Source organism: Taudactylus pleione, unplaced genomic scaffold (genome assembly GCF_031769625.1).
Source record: "Taudactylus pleione unplaced genomic scaffold, aTauple2 ptg000201l, whole genome shotgun sequence".
In the NCBI taxonomy this organism is placed as follows: Eukaryota; Metazoa; Chordata; class Amphibia; order Anura; family Myobatrachidae; genus Taudactylus; species Taudactylus pleione.
In genome coordinates, this window is record NW_028284603.1 from 17,622,060 (window position 1) to 17,635,881 (window position 13,822).

Below are 13,822 nucleotides of genomic sequence, written 5' to 3' on the forward strand. Positions count from 1 at the left end.
ATTCCCAATACACTAGTAATTGCCACTGAATTAAGTTTTACTAGAAGACTACATCTAAAATAACATGCTAGTCTCACACTAAGGGTTTCCAAACCCTTTCTGGAAGATGGGGGGGGGGGGGTTTATTTAGAACCATATGAAGCATCCTAAAATGCTCTAAAATGCTCAGGAGTGACCAGAAATAAAATTGTCATCATTTAAAGTGTAGGACTACTTCTAAAGGCTAATTTTGAAAGACAATTAGATGGAAATATTAGTGTAATACAAGTCTTAGGTTTGTGGTACAATGATGCTCTGTCTACACATTACACTTATGAGTTAATATGCTATAAATCTGCTCAGAGTTCATATATTAGCACAGATACAGTATGTATGTTGCATTTGGCTTGCCATTTACACTGAAAGTACACATAGCTTTAGGATAATAAAGAGTTGTTGAAAATCTACAACTTAGTTTCAATAAAATTAATTTGAACCAGTTTTAAGAATTAAAAATATAATGGAAGTTATGATTGTCTGCACGTGAAATCAAAGCATTGGGCACGATTCAATCCAACGCGAATTGAATAGCGCCGGGAAGGAGCTCCCGAAACTATTCAATACAGCACGCTGAATTTAATAGCTCCTGGAGCTCCTTCCTAAAGCTATTCAATTCGCATTGAAGTGAAATCGAGCCCATTGAGTTTATAGTAAACACTGCCCTTATTATATGCAGCAGTGGGATGCCAAAATGGCAGCTTCAACATCATCTGAGTGCTCAGTTGATTTCAAGCGAAGAGTCTTTAGAAGATTAGGAAAAGCCTTTCTTCTTGATAATCAGAGAAATTGGGAAGTTTATGAAAATAATGTTCACAACCGCATTGAGGGGCATAACCACACTTTAAAAGGGAATTCAAAGCAATGTGCCACTTGACATCGTAGCAATGCCCAATCTGCACACATAAGCCATATACGGTGGTGCCTACAGAACAAGTCTTCCCTCGCACACTTTTAAAAGGTAAATTGTCAAAAGGAATTCCCTGCTTTGTCAAGACATGGACAGTGTTCAAACATAGTTAAGACATACAAAACTTCCATCTATAGGCGCTCAAAATATAACAATGTTATATAAAGATATGGATTTAATAATAGATAGATATATATATATATATCTATCTATTATATATATCTATATATTTTTTTTAATCTAAATCCAATTTGCTTGCAGAATTCAGCCTTTTAAAAGTGATTATTGATTGCATATTCAGTTTGTACTATATAATGCATTCATTTCCAATTGGTATGCGTTATATTATACATTCTTTACTGTAAGGAGCAACACTCATGAACCATGTAAAAAGTAAATGTATGTTAGTGGCACTGTTCCTTCAATAAGGCACAAAGGGGGCGATGCAATTTATTATGATGTGAATAGTGCCGGGATGTTTGTCTCGGAGCCATTCAATTCACAGCGTGAAGTCCAACTAGAAGCATTTCAAATCGGAGAATGCTTGTTCTTGCGACATATAGATTTAGAAAGTTGGTAGTACCACAGGAGCAGATAAACATCAAACACCGGGTTGTAAAATTTTTTAAAGGATTTTAGTAAATTTTGAGACAAGCAGAACTTTACTGTATAAAACAAAACTCTTATCAAAGCATAGAATATATTTAGCAAAGGGGATTTCATGCAAAGCTCAACCCAAGAGGCCCCATTTTTCAGTGTCACCTCTGCATCTGTTACTGTAAAGTAACACGTATTAGCATGTGTAAACAAACACCACTGTCATTGATGGTACAGAATGAATTTAAGTCTATGCTAGAGTATGCAAATACATGCTCTAATACGAGCTGCAGGAGAGATTATCTTGATCGAACCAGAAGTTCTGTCCCCTTCAGTAAATGACAGCGTTCCCTAGTGTGATTGGATGTTTTTCGTAACACGAGAGATCAGTGGCCTTTGAGTTCAATTGCAACCACCCAATTACAGGTACTTCCAAATGAACTAACCAACTCAAAGCTCCCAAATTCTAAAACTTTAATTGTGGCCACAGCGTGTGCACCTGCCACAAGCAATCTCCTCATGAGGAGAATTCATAGAAAATACATACATTTTAAACCTCACACTACCTCCCCCCAATCAACTGTGGCTGTAGAGACATGGGAACTTGTGCATTCTGATATTCTCAACAAATATACTTAATAGTTGTAATAACCAATTGTGAGATCACAGGAATATGTGAAACTAGCTCTGGCCATACATGCCGATAACAGTCAATTGATTCAATATCAAAAGGGCTCGATTCTATTCTACGCGATGTACTATTCAATACACTGCGCTGCTAAGCCCGACTAAGGATTTCTTCTCGCACCCCTCTGGGTATGCGAGCAGAAATCCGACAAAAGTCCAGGTGCGATGCGGTTTCCTGCCCTTAGCGCCGGGAAGTTTAGTCGGAGAATGCCCGTTCTCGCACCTAAACACCCTGTTTAAGGTGCGAGAACAAGCCTTCCCCGACCTAAATTTGCGCAGAATTTAATAGCTCCGGGAGCTGATTCCTGGCGCTATTCACATCGCGTAGAACAGAATGTAGGCCAATGTGCAAGGGAAGAAAACCCCCCACACAACTGGAAAGTTTAACAGTAATATCTAAATTGTAACCACTATTAGCTGTGTTGATGAATGTGAGTACTGAGATATAGCTTCCAACTTGACCAACAGGCCTTAGTAATGCAAGAAGTAATCAAGTCAGAGACAAATCTAATTGTGACTGCGCATGGCCAATTGGATGTGGCTCCCAAGAGTCAAGCTGCATAACTGGCTCAGGTGTTGCAGTCTTAACTGGTCGGTAGTAATACGTAATGTGGGCCTGGTCATAGCACAACAACATCTATGAGATTTAACGACTGTCAATAGAAGCGCATAAAGGGCAGAGTAGTCAATGGTGGAGGTTGGGATCAATTGTACGCAGCGTATTGCCGGGCATCGCAATGTACGGTTCATTGCGTACAATTGAACTATACCCAATATAAAGCAGAGTAGCAGGAAATCACCTGCTATATGCAAAATGTGGGTAGCAGAGGTTGGCAGTATGCATCTATTAAGTTTGTTGTAATTATGTTTGTCATTCTTTTAGGAATAACTTGTTACTGGCCAAATTGACTGCCATACCCATGAACATTTAAAAAAAAAAAAAAAAAAAAAACTGAGAAATTGCTGGTTATACAATGGTCCAGGCATGTGCCAGCAATAACAAGAAAAGCATCCCACAAGACAAATATAGCAGACGCATTCCATTAAAATGTAGTCAATGGTCAAAAATAAAAAAATAAACCTGTGACATTGTATTTGGTATGAATAGTTCCTCTATATTGTAAAAAATTGCCATGAAATATATTTAGAAATTAGCAATTATTGGGAGGAAAACCGATATATTACCTTGCTGAAAAGAACCTGCAAAGTAATTCAGTTCTGAAGCAAATTTCCAACAAACGTCCTGTGATGGGATTAAACACCTATTGCTGGATTTAAAGTTCCTTAAATGCTACATTGGTTTATTATCCCAGGCGCTTAAACCTGTAACTATATTTGGGTAATGCTTTCTAATCGCAGACTTCCTTACCAGCTCAAGCCAGGAACGAACCAGTCAGCTGAGGATAATTTACAAAGACCTCACTAGAAAACATTACTCTTCTACCAATATTTTGATATTGCCTTCTCAGTAGAGGGCAGGGAAAGCAAATAAAACTGTTGCAAATCACTGTGCCCAAACTGCATAATTTCAAGGAGGATCCACATACCTGCTGACATCACCTCTATGGGGGTGCAAGGGAAAACTTTTACAGTGCTGATAGGTGTGATAAACCATTCCGGAACGGCACAATGCGTCAATTGTATTCCCCCCATTGAATGTTTGATGCAAACCTTATAGTAACATGTATTTGTTTACATGCTTGTTTTTATATAGGGCTGCAGGACTGTTGCTCAACACTACGTAGTCTATGGGATCAATTAAATTAGAAGCAAGTTGCCCTTACGACGTGGAAACGCCAGCAATGTCAGCTGAAATTGCCCTCCTAGCGGCCGAATCTCCCTCAGGACATGTGGAGTTATGTATATAGGCCTAATAGGCTGCAAACAAAAACCCACATGTCCATCGGTAAGTTGTACCTAACTGGATTGACCCCTAAGTATTCATGTCTTTATGATTGCACTGTGTTATTTTATGCAACCATGATTCAGGTTTTGCAATGCAATAGCCAAATAAAAATATAAAGAAAATAAATATAATCATGCCCTGAAGTAGGTAGACCCCCTGCTTTATGGGCCACACAGTTCACCCGCAGCCCCAGCTCTTACTCAGTAAGACTAATGGGGGGCATCCACTAGACGATTTTATCCCTGTCCAACCTCTTAACGATTTTCCCTTGAAGTTTCCTTTGAAATTTGATCTTCCACTCTGAACAATGTGCAAAAGATTTGTAAAAGATTTGCAAAAGATCTAACGATAAACTATGTTGTTTCAATCTGTGATTGAGAGCTTTCAGCTATAGTGGGCAGATAGTGGTTCATCGTTTGATCGTTCAGCTTGAACGATGTGTAAACGATGTGTAAACGATCAAGTGAAATTGACCTGCATGTTCAGTCGATGGAGGAGACGATCAAACGACCAGCGGGAGCGCGCATCGTACACCGTTAGAAACAATTACTGCACGATTTGCAAACGATTATCGAACGATTTTATCATTATCGTTCAACTTTATCGTCTAGTGGATACCCCCCTTTAGCTGTGGATGTTGCTTGGCGGTGCATAGAGCAGAGGACGAGTGAAAGGAAAGGAGCTGGGTTCAGAAACAAAAGTATAAACAGGTGTTTAAAGCCACAGAAACATCTTTCCTCTTCTGGAGAATACTAATTACACACCAATTTGAATAGCAATATTCAGCAAAATAGAACTCTCAAATTGCACAAGGAATTTAATACAATCAGCTAGGAGGTTTGCTTTCATTTTCTAATCCGCACAAGTGAAATGGCAAATTGAGTGCTATGGGCAATGCCAGTGCAAATTTACGGTGCTACTTCAGTGTCTTGAGTGGCATCTGGGTTAATTGCTGCAAACAAATACACAAGTTGTCTGGTCTCACTCACACAGATTTCTGCCAAAGAAACTTTCCACATTAGGCAATTTCTGTTCTGTATGCACGTGAATAAAAGTCTCAGAGATGCTAATGTAAAATAAAATAAAAAAAGCTCTTCACAGACACTATAAAAAGATCAACTAAGAAGAAACACTAAAAAGGCCACCAAGATGAATGTGGACAGTTTATCACGTATCTAGGTGACTGACCCAGACTAGGAACTTCATACAGACATTATTGGCACTCACATCTTAACTATCAGGTAACCAAAGGAATCATTTAGGTTCCACAAACTTGTCAAGCAGGCAGTCATATGAATCATGTACACAGAAACATCAGTGTCCCTCAGCAGCCAAAAGAAAATAGCGACTAATATAAATCAACTGTATGTGTGAGCATGAGGTAGGGAATATAGACTAAGCTCCCCTGGAGCAGGGACTGATGTGAATGGCCAAAGATTCACTGTAAAGTGCTGAGGAATTATGTGTGCACTATATAAATAACTGGTAAATAATGTAAACACATTGAGAAACTATGCTAATGGCATACTCAACCAATTATGGGGTGATTCAATTGTTTTGGGCATCTGTAGCTCCCATCTTAAGTGGCAGTAGCTATTCAAGTGTTTGTATGATGGATGCATTTTTGCCCCCAAATGCACTGGATTAGCTGTGTAATGTGGCTTCTCTCATGGTAAGTGTCCGGTGTTTTCCACGATAAGTGCAGCCTCTAGCTTGGCATCCAAAATAATTGTATAGCTCCTGGTCACTATAGATGGGAGCTACAGACACCCAAATCAAATTAATCAGCCCATTATAAATTTTTTTACTTATGTTTTAGAAAAACACAACACAAAACAGGGAATATGAGGGAGAAAAAAATAAATATATTTATTTTTCTTGCTCTATATTTTACAACCCCACCTCCAACCACCGCAAGTTCTTGGGTCTCAGACCACCACAGTTCTCACCCATGCTTCAGCTATTTAATGGTCAATATTCCTGCATTAAATGACCTGACACTCAGTGAGCATGGCCAAGTCACACAGATTGTCGACACATGAGCCAGTCAAATCTGTGTTCTACGTACTATTCACTGTATTCAAAGATTTTCAGGGGTCAATAACAAGAAAACTGACCATTAAGAGGGGTTGTTTAGAACATTCCTTGGGAGCAATTCAATGGTTTGTGTGTATTGTACTAACAAGCCTGGGAGCTATCCAATTGTATTGTTCAGCCAGCTAAATCGCCCCCTTAATATCCACAACAGCCCCCTTTCTTGCACCTTAATACAGAGGATCAGCAGTGTTAAGCTTTTCACTGCGTTTATGGCACGCTCGGTCCTAGCAACCAGCCCCGAAGCCCTACACGTGGATTCCTGCTCGCATCTCAGGAGGTTGTGAGCAGAAATCCACAATGAGTGCAGCCTCAGGGATAGACGCACAAAACCACTGAATTGCTCCCCAGGCTCTTTAGACGGGACCTACAGTACACACAAATAAAATCACCCCCCCCCCCCTTATACCTGTGAAGTAAACTCATTTCAAGGCTGACTTTCTAAAGGCCGGTACACACTAGACTATGTCTAGTGTGTACCGACCTAGTTAGGGATGTGTCCCGGCATCAGCAAGTGCATACACACTTGCCGATGCTAGGAATGACAGCGCAAAAGCGGGAGCCATGCTGCACTCGGCAGCATGGCCTTAGCTACGCAGGTCCGATGGGCGATGTCGCTGATAATGCAGGGGAGGTTCACACTAGACAATGTTACCGACATGTTGTCCAATCCGGACATATCGTCTAGTGTGTACCCTGCATAACACACTCAGATAGATATATACATACATACATACATACATACATAGAGACTGGTGGCCAAAGTTGCGGACACATTTTGAAATGTGAATGTTTTTCAACTTTGAATGCTTATAAAAACTGTTACACTTCATGCAGTACAATGATTCATATATCAAATGAAAGGAAATATAATGCTGAATTCAACACAATAAACAGGTCAAATATTTGCATTACAAGGGAAGTTATGCTACTTTGTCAGACAAAGAAGCACAGATGCGTGAGATTCAAGAAGTGGATTGTAGTAACAGCTACTACCAGCCAATCAAAATCGTCGTTCTGAGGACCAATCAGCTGTTTATGAGCAGGTGCAAGGTCATGTTCAAAGGTGGGAAAGGTCAGTTTGGCCGTTTAATTTTGCAGAATAAAGTTGGTTACTGAAGTGCAATTACGGTTGGATGTTTGTGTATTGTTATTGATGGTGTAAAAAATAAATACAACAATGTCATCCAGGTAAAAGTGGTGACTGGTCACCCAGGAAGAGATCCAGGATTGTGGTGTTACGTGAAAATTATCTTTCGTATGCAGCAATTGTGAGAAGTTGATGGGAATGTGACATCAGGAGTACCAAAGTTTTGTTTGCGCTATCAGGAAACACAATATATACAAAGCAAAGAAGGAAAAGGCTGTTGAGGATAGGAGAATAAAGGCCCCCATACATCAGAAACCATGCAGCAGCAGAAACAAATACAGTGGGCAAAAGAACACATTGTATGGACAGAAGGTCAGTGGAAACAAGTGATATGGAATGACAAAACTAAGATAGTAATATTTGGTAGTGATGGGAGAAAATATGTGAGACGTCGCATCGGGGAAAAGGTACATCCAAATTGCATTTAAGTGACCAAGAATCCTACAAGTGTTATGATCTGGGCATGTACTACAGCAGATGCTGTAGGCCACCTTTGTCATAGATGGCACACTGAACAGCAGAAAGTACATTGACACCATCCTACAACCAAAACTTCTACCTTCTATCAGGGGATCTTTTTCCAAATAATGCCCTATTTTTTTCCCAGCAGGATTCAGCTCCCTGCCACACTGCACGGATATTCAAACAGTGGGTCACGGAGAATGACATACAGATGTTTGGATGGCCAGGAAACAGCCCAGACCTGAACCCCATAGAACATTTGTGGTTCAGTTTGAAAAACTGGTACATCTGAGGCGTCCATCCAATAAAAGAAAATTAATTGAGGCTACAATTGTCTCATGGTACCACATAAAAAAGAAGGAAGAGCTCCAATCATTGGTTAGCTCAATGCCACATCGCTGTGCTGCTGTCGTGAAAAATAAAGGATACCCAACGAAATACTGATAGGACAGTAAAATCGTAAGTACCGTACACAGGGATTTTCACCCTAAGTGTTGTTTTCACAGCATAACTTCCCTTGTAATGCAAATATTTGACCTCTGTTTATTGTATTGAATCCAGCATAAAATTCCCTTTAATTTCATATATGAATCATTGTACTGCATGAAGTTAACAGTTTTTATAAGCATTCGAAGTTGAAAAACATTCACATTTCAAAAAGTGTCCACAATTTTGGCCACCACTGTATGTGTGTGCTAGTGTGAACTTCCTGTGGCTGCTCATGACAGTGAAGCGTAGTGGGCGGGTGGCCAGAAAGGGGTACTCTTGTTTGGCAAACAATAGTTGGGGGGGTATCCAGCTGCTAGTTTAAGCTATCTACCACCCCCTCCCAACCCCCAGCACTGCCTGCTCCTAAACGCCTCCTAGCCCTCAGTACTGCCCCAGCTGCTATCTACCTTGCCCCCTCCCTCCCGCTAGGGGTAGCTACTCCAGTACCACCTTCCCCTAACCCCTCCTCACCCCTCAGTACTGTGCCAGCTACCTTTGCCCCCTCGCTACCCCAAGCCCTCTACTTGCCCCACAGCACTGTCGCAACTGCTGTCTGCCCTTACTACCCTCTATCCCCAGCTCTACCTCAACTTCTCCCTGCCTTTACTCCACAGCTCTGCACAAACTGCAGCTTGCCCTTAAACCCCTCTACCCTGTTACTAGTCCCCAGCACTGTCCCAACTGCTGCCTGCCCTCACCCCCTATATTATGTGATGGGACCCAGAAACAGTAGAATAGGAAGCCAATATTTTAAAGTGAGGGGTCCCTGTTACCCACAATTTATTTCAGTCAGAAATATCACCGAGACCTCATACATGGTTCCTGTTTTGCACATGTGGAAAACTAATTTCAAGTAATGGTGACAGCAGCTTAAACCATGTGAAAGTAGGTGGTTTTCAGTAGAAACAATGCCATAATGACTCTCCCAATAGATATTCCACTACCATGTGTATCTTTTGCTCCCCACATGTTATATTGTAAGCTTACAAGGGCTGGGTCATGGTTATCTTTCCTTTCTGTCACTGTCATTTGTATTATAAATCCCTCAATGTACAGTACATCATAATAAGTTGGTGCTATATAAAAAAAATGAGTTCTGGTAGACTTCCCTTTGTTAACTTCTCCGAGGACCAAAGGAACTACCTTGGGGTATGTGGTTAGAGTGATGCAGGCACCATACAGTCAAAGCTTTAGCTCCCTGAATGCCCTGGTTCTCCTCCATATATACCCCACCCCCAGCCACAGGCATTCAGTTTGTAAACAAGCCCAATGGCAGGAGAAGGAAAGTGGAGAAGGAAGTACAAATTATACTAGAAACACTCACAAAGATGAGGGAATCAGTGACAAGAAGGAACAGATCCCAACTGAGGCCAAGTGCGTCAGGGTGGGCGCCCTGTGGACCTCGAAGACAAAAAGTTAACAAAAAGGTAAGTCTACCATAACTCTTATTTCCTTCTTCAGGTTCCATAGGGTCCAGATGAACTACCTTGAGGATGTCCTAAAGCCTTAAGGTTAGGGACGCTCCTGAGCAGAAAGCAGAATCCGCTGCCCAAAGGAAGCATCCTGGGAGGCAAAAGTATCAAATGCATAAAAATGTGATGAAAGTGTGGACAGAAGACCAAGTGGCCCCCTTGCACAACTGTTCCGTAGAGGCGCCATTTCTCAACGCCCACAATGGTCCCACAGACCGAGTCGAATGTGCTGTCATCGTGTTAGGAACAGGGAAATTAGCCTGTGTATAAACCTAGATATAGTCATAGGCAGCCACCGAGTCAGAGTCTGCTTGTTAGCTGGCCAGCCTCGCTTGTGAAAACCATATAAACACAAAAAGCGCATCTGATTTCCTGATGGAGTTGGTACAATCCACTTAGATACGAAGGGCTCGAACCAAATCCAGGGAAGCTTCACCTACAAAAAGGTCGGAACTACAACTTCTTCATTCATCTGAAAACTGGATACCACCGTCTGAAGGTAAGGTGTACGGAGGACAGCTCTGTTCCAGTGAAGAAAAAAAAATATCAAAAATGGAGAGTGACACGAAAGTGCTGCCAAATCAGAAACTCTGAGCTGAGGAGATAGTGTTTTCGCTGTCAACCATTTGTGGTGCACTGTGTCCAAGGGCTCAAAGGGAGGAGCCTGCAGCACCCCGAGAACCAAGGCTAAATCCCACGGTGCCACCAGAGGGACAAACGGTGGTTGAAGGTGGAGAACACCCTGCAAAGTTGTTCTAATATCCGTCAGGGATGAGATTCTGAGCTGGAACCAAACTGACAATGCAGAAACCTGAACCCTCAAGGTAGCCAGGCAAAGACAGAGGTCTGGTCCAGCCTGGAGAACAGCAAGAGCTCGGGAGAACCTGAAAACTTTAGGGTCATACCCGCTGTGGTAGCACCATTGGAAAAAAGAATGCCAAATCCTGTAATAGATGCAGGCAGAGGAAGGCTTTCTTGCCCTGAGCATCGTCTGAAGTGCAGAAGTAGAAAAACCTTTTGCTTTGAAGACGGAAGACTCAAGAGCCATGCCGTAAAAGCCAGACGAGGTAGGTCCGGATGTAGGCAGGGACCCTGCATTAACAATTCCAGCCGTAGAGGAAGAAGTGGATTGTCTATATATAGACATGTCAGATGGGTATGTAGTTATGAGTCTCAATACAGACAGTGCAATCCCGGCAAGGATTGAAATACGGACGCCTATGTTAATCCCGACGCCGGACCGATAAACTAACGCCAGATGCAAGTATCTACGTAGCCGGGGATATTATTAGGTTAGGTTTACGGACCCCCCTGCGGAGGGTTAGAGTAAATCTAGGGGGAAGGGGTGGAGTTAGGTTTATCCTCCAAGGGGGGGCAGGGGGGGGGGGTATGGTTAAGGTTAGGCACCCGAAAGAGGTCCTGTGCATTGCACACAGCTCCAAAATGTTTATGAGCAGGTGACTTTCTTGAGCTGTCCATCTTCCCTGTAAAATTAAAGCTTGGGAAGGCCTGAGCAGTCCCTTGTTAAAAAGGTGCGTCTGATCCTGCCAAGCACCAACAAACAACTGAATGCCTGTAGCTGGGGTATATATGGAGTAGGACCAGGTCATTCTGGGAGCTAAAGCTTTGACCGTTTGGTGCCTGGATCACTCCAACCACATTTCCTGTGAACCCTATGGAACCTGAAGAAGAAATGATAAGTATTCTCTATAGTGACTGAAGATCAATGAACACTCTTGATGTACCATAAACACCTCGCTGTGTAGAGGTCTGCCAAGTGTCCAGGAAATGGTTTAAGGGTGCTAAAATTCCATTCACTATGGATATCAATTAACGTGTCACAAGGATCTTCCTGAACACAGTGTACAACAGGTGCAAGGCAAGCTGCTGTAGCCATCTACCCTAAAGGAGACAAAAGTCTGAGAGTTTAACTCTACAAGAAGTTTTCACCATTTCAGGTTACTTTTATCCTCAGACCAATTTCAAATACAGAACTTGGTGCAAAATGACCTACTCCCACATCACAATAAAAGTTCAAAACTAATACTTTTTTTTTTTTTTATTCTAGCTGGAAATTCTGCAGGTTCTTATAAACCACAAAGGTTGTAACCTTAGCGAAGTAGAATTACCAGTTATACTGTTTTAAGATACTAACTTGCTTTTGTGCCAAAACAAAAATTACTTACACATATGGGTGGTAACAGACTGTCTAATTCGTTTGTGAAGTAAACAAGCTTGTACTGTCAAGCAACACACATCACTGTTTAATCATAGTCAATGACAGCATAACAAGCCAATTCAGTCAAATATATTTATAGAATAACCAAAAAGAATGCAAAGATACAATACTCTATACACACACCTACATATTACAGTTCAAAAATGTTACAGTAGGGCATATGTACACGTTACTTACAGTTATTGATAAATGAAGTCGAAGCGATGCAATTAGGAGCGAATAATGTTGTGGAAACTGCTAACACTAGTAAAACATGCAACAGCTTTCATTTTTTGCAGTTCAGTCAGAAATCTGCAATCAGTTAAAGCAGCAAAAGCATGTTTCTCTTTGTGCACCTTTGAGAAGGTGAAAACTTAGAAAAAGTCCTCTCCGGAATGGCACATCGTACCCTCCAGCATCGTAAGTCTTCCCTCGCACTCCATAGAGGTGTCAGGGAAAACATGTGAAGTCCGCTTTACTGTATGTGCACAGCGGCACATTGCATTCAACTGAAGCCCCCCCACCCACCAACCCTTTGTTTTAAAGGTAAAAACGTCAGTACCTAGTGCAATACCCTCTGGCACACCCCTCCCAAAGAATACTCCATAATTTACTGAAATACATTTGCTGGCTGTTATTTTTCCACAATTCAAAAAATTTGTAACAAAAAAACATTTGGCACCTTTTAATGATATACAAAACGTTTCATAAGGCCATTAACAATCTTCTACACTGCTTTGTTTTTTTATTTGCAATATTTTTTTTTAATTTCCCTACTTTATCATGCACTTTTGAGGTCGCACACAAAAATACAGCTGACGCAAAGCCCGTAATTTGCCATTTACACATTGAACTGTGCGTATAGGGAGAGCACTTCATGTTAATATCCCACAATATGTGCCTATAATTAAATTGCCCACTAAGGGGGCGATTCAATTAAACGTAAGGTGAATAGCGCCAGGAAGTTGGTCACGGAGCTATTCAATTCATTGCTTTGTTCAGTTCGACTATACCAACTTAAGTCGGAGAATGCAGGTTCTCGCAACTTAACCTGAGTGTTGAGTCGCGAGAATGGCATTCTCTGACTAAAGTGCAGACTGCTGGGCTGTTAGCACCACGCTAAGCCAGCAAACAGCCTTGTGGCCGAAACTTTAGCTGGATTTCTGCTCACACCCTGAGATGAATGTAAGAACTACAACCTGTATTAGAGGGGAGAATGGTTTGAGGTGTAGGTGATAAAATTAACACCATTTAACCAATTATCGTAGAAGATAATATTTAAAGAAAAAAAAAATAAACTCCTCTAGGAGCGCCTGGGGCAACGTACAGTGTATAGCGGCTTGGGGGGGAGGGGGGCTGGAGCAATTCAAATGTTTGAGTATTGTTGTTCCCTTGTCTAAAGTGGCAAGGAGGATGTGAGCAGAAACCCGTGAGAGGTGCAGCCCCGAGGGCTGGTTGCGCAAAAACAATTGAATAGTTGCCAGCCACTTTAGACAATTGATTCACAAACCCACTTCCCCAACAACTATGCACATTACAGCACAACAGACACTGAGGAGTAGCGTACAGTATTTTTCTTTAAATGTTGCATCTTAAACACATCACAGTATCAGCGAATAGCCGCTCAGTGTCTTGAAGACATTAAGCTGCGACATTAACCGCACAGAAATTGGTTTTTCACATGTACAAAGTCTCAGATTAAGCACAACAGAAGTTGGCATGAGAAAAAGCCTTGACGGCTCACATCAGAGCCTTTTTGCACTAATTCAGATTCAGCCGCGCACACATGTACAAATGGCAC

The 13,822-nt window shown here is 41.7% G+C and overlaps 1 protein-coding gene across 4 annotated transcripts in view; it reads right to left on the bottom strand.

The window, feature by feature from the left end:
- Positions 1 to 13,822, bottom strand: part of PPM1B (protein phosphatase, Mg2+/Mn2+ dependent 1B) — a 38,651-nt gene that overhangs the window by 13,752 nt on the left and 11,077 nt on the right. The gene's annotated exons all lie outside the window — the stretch shown is intronic.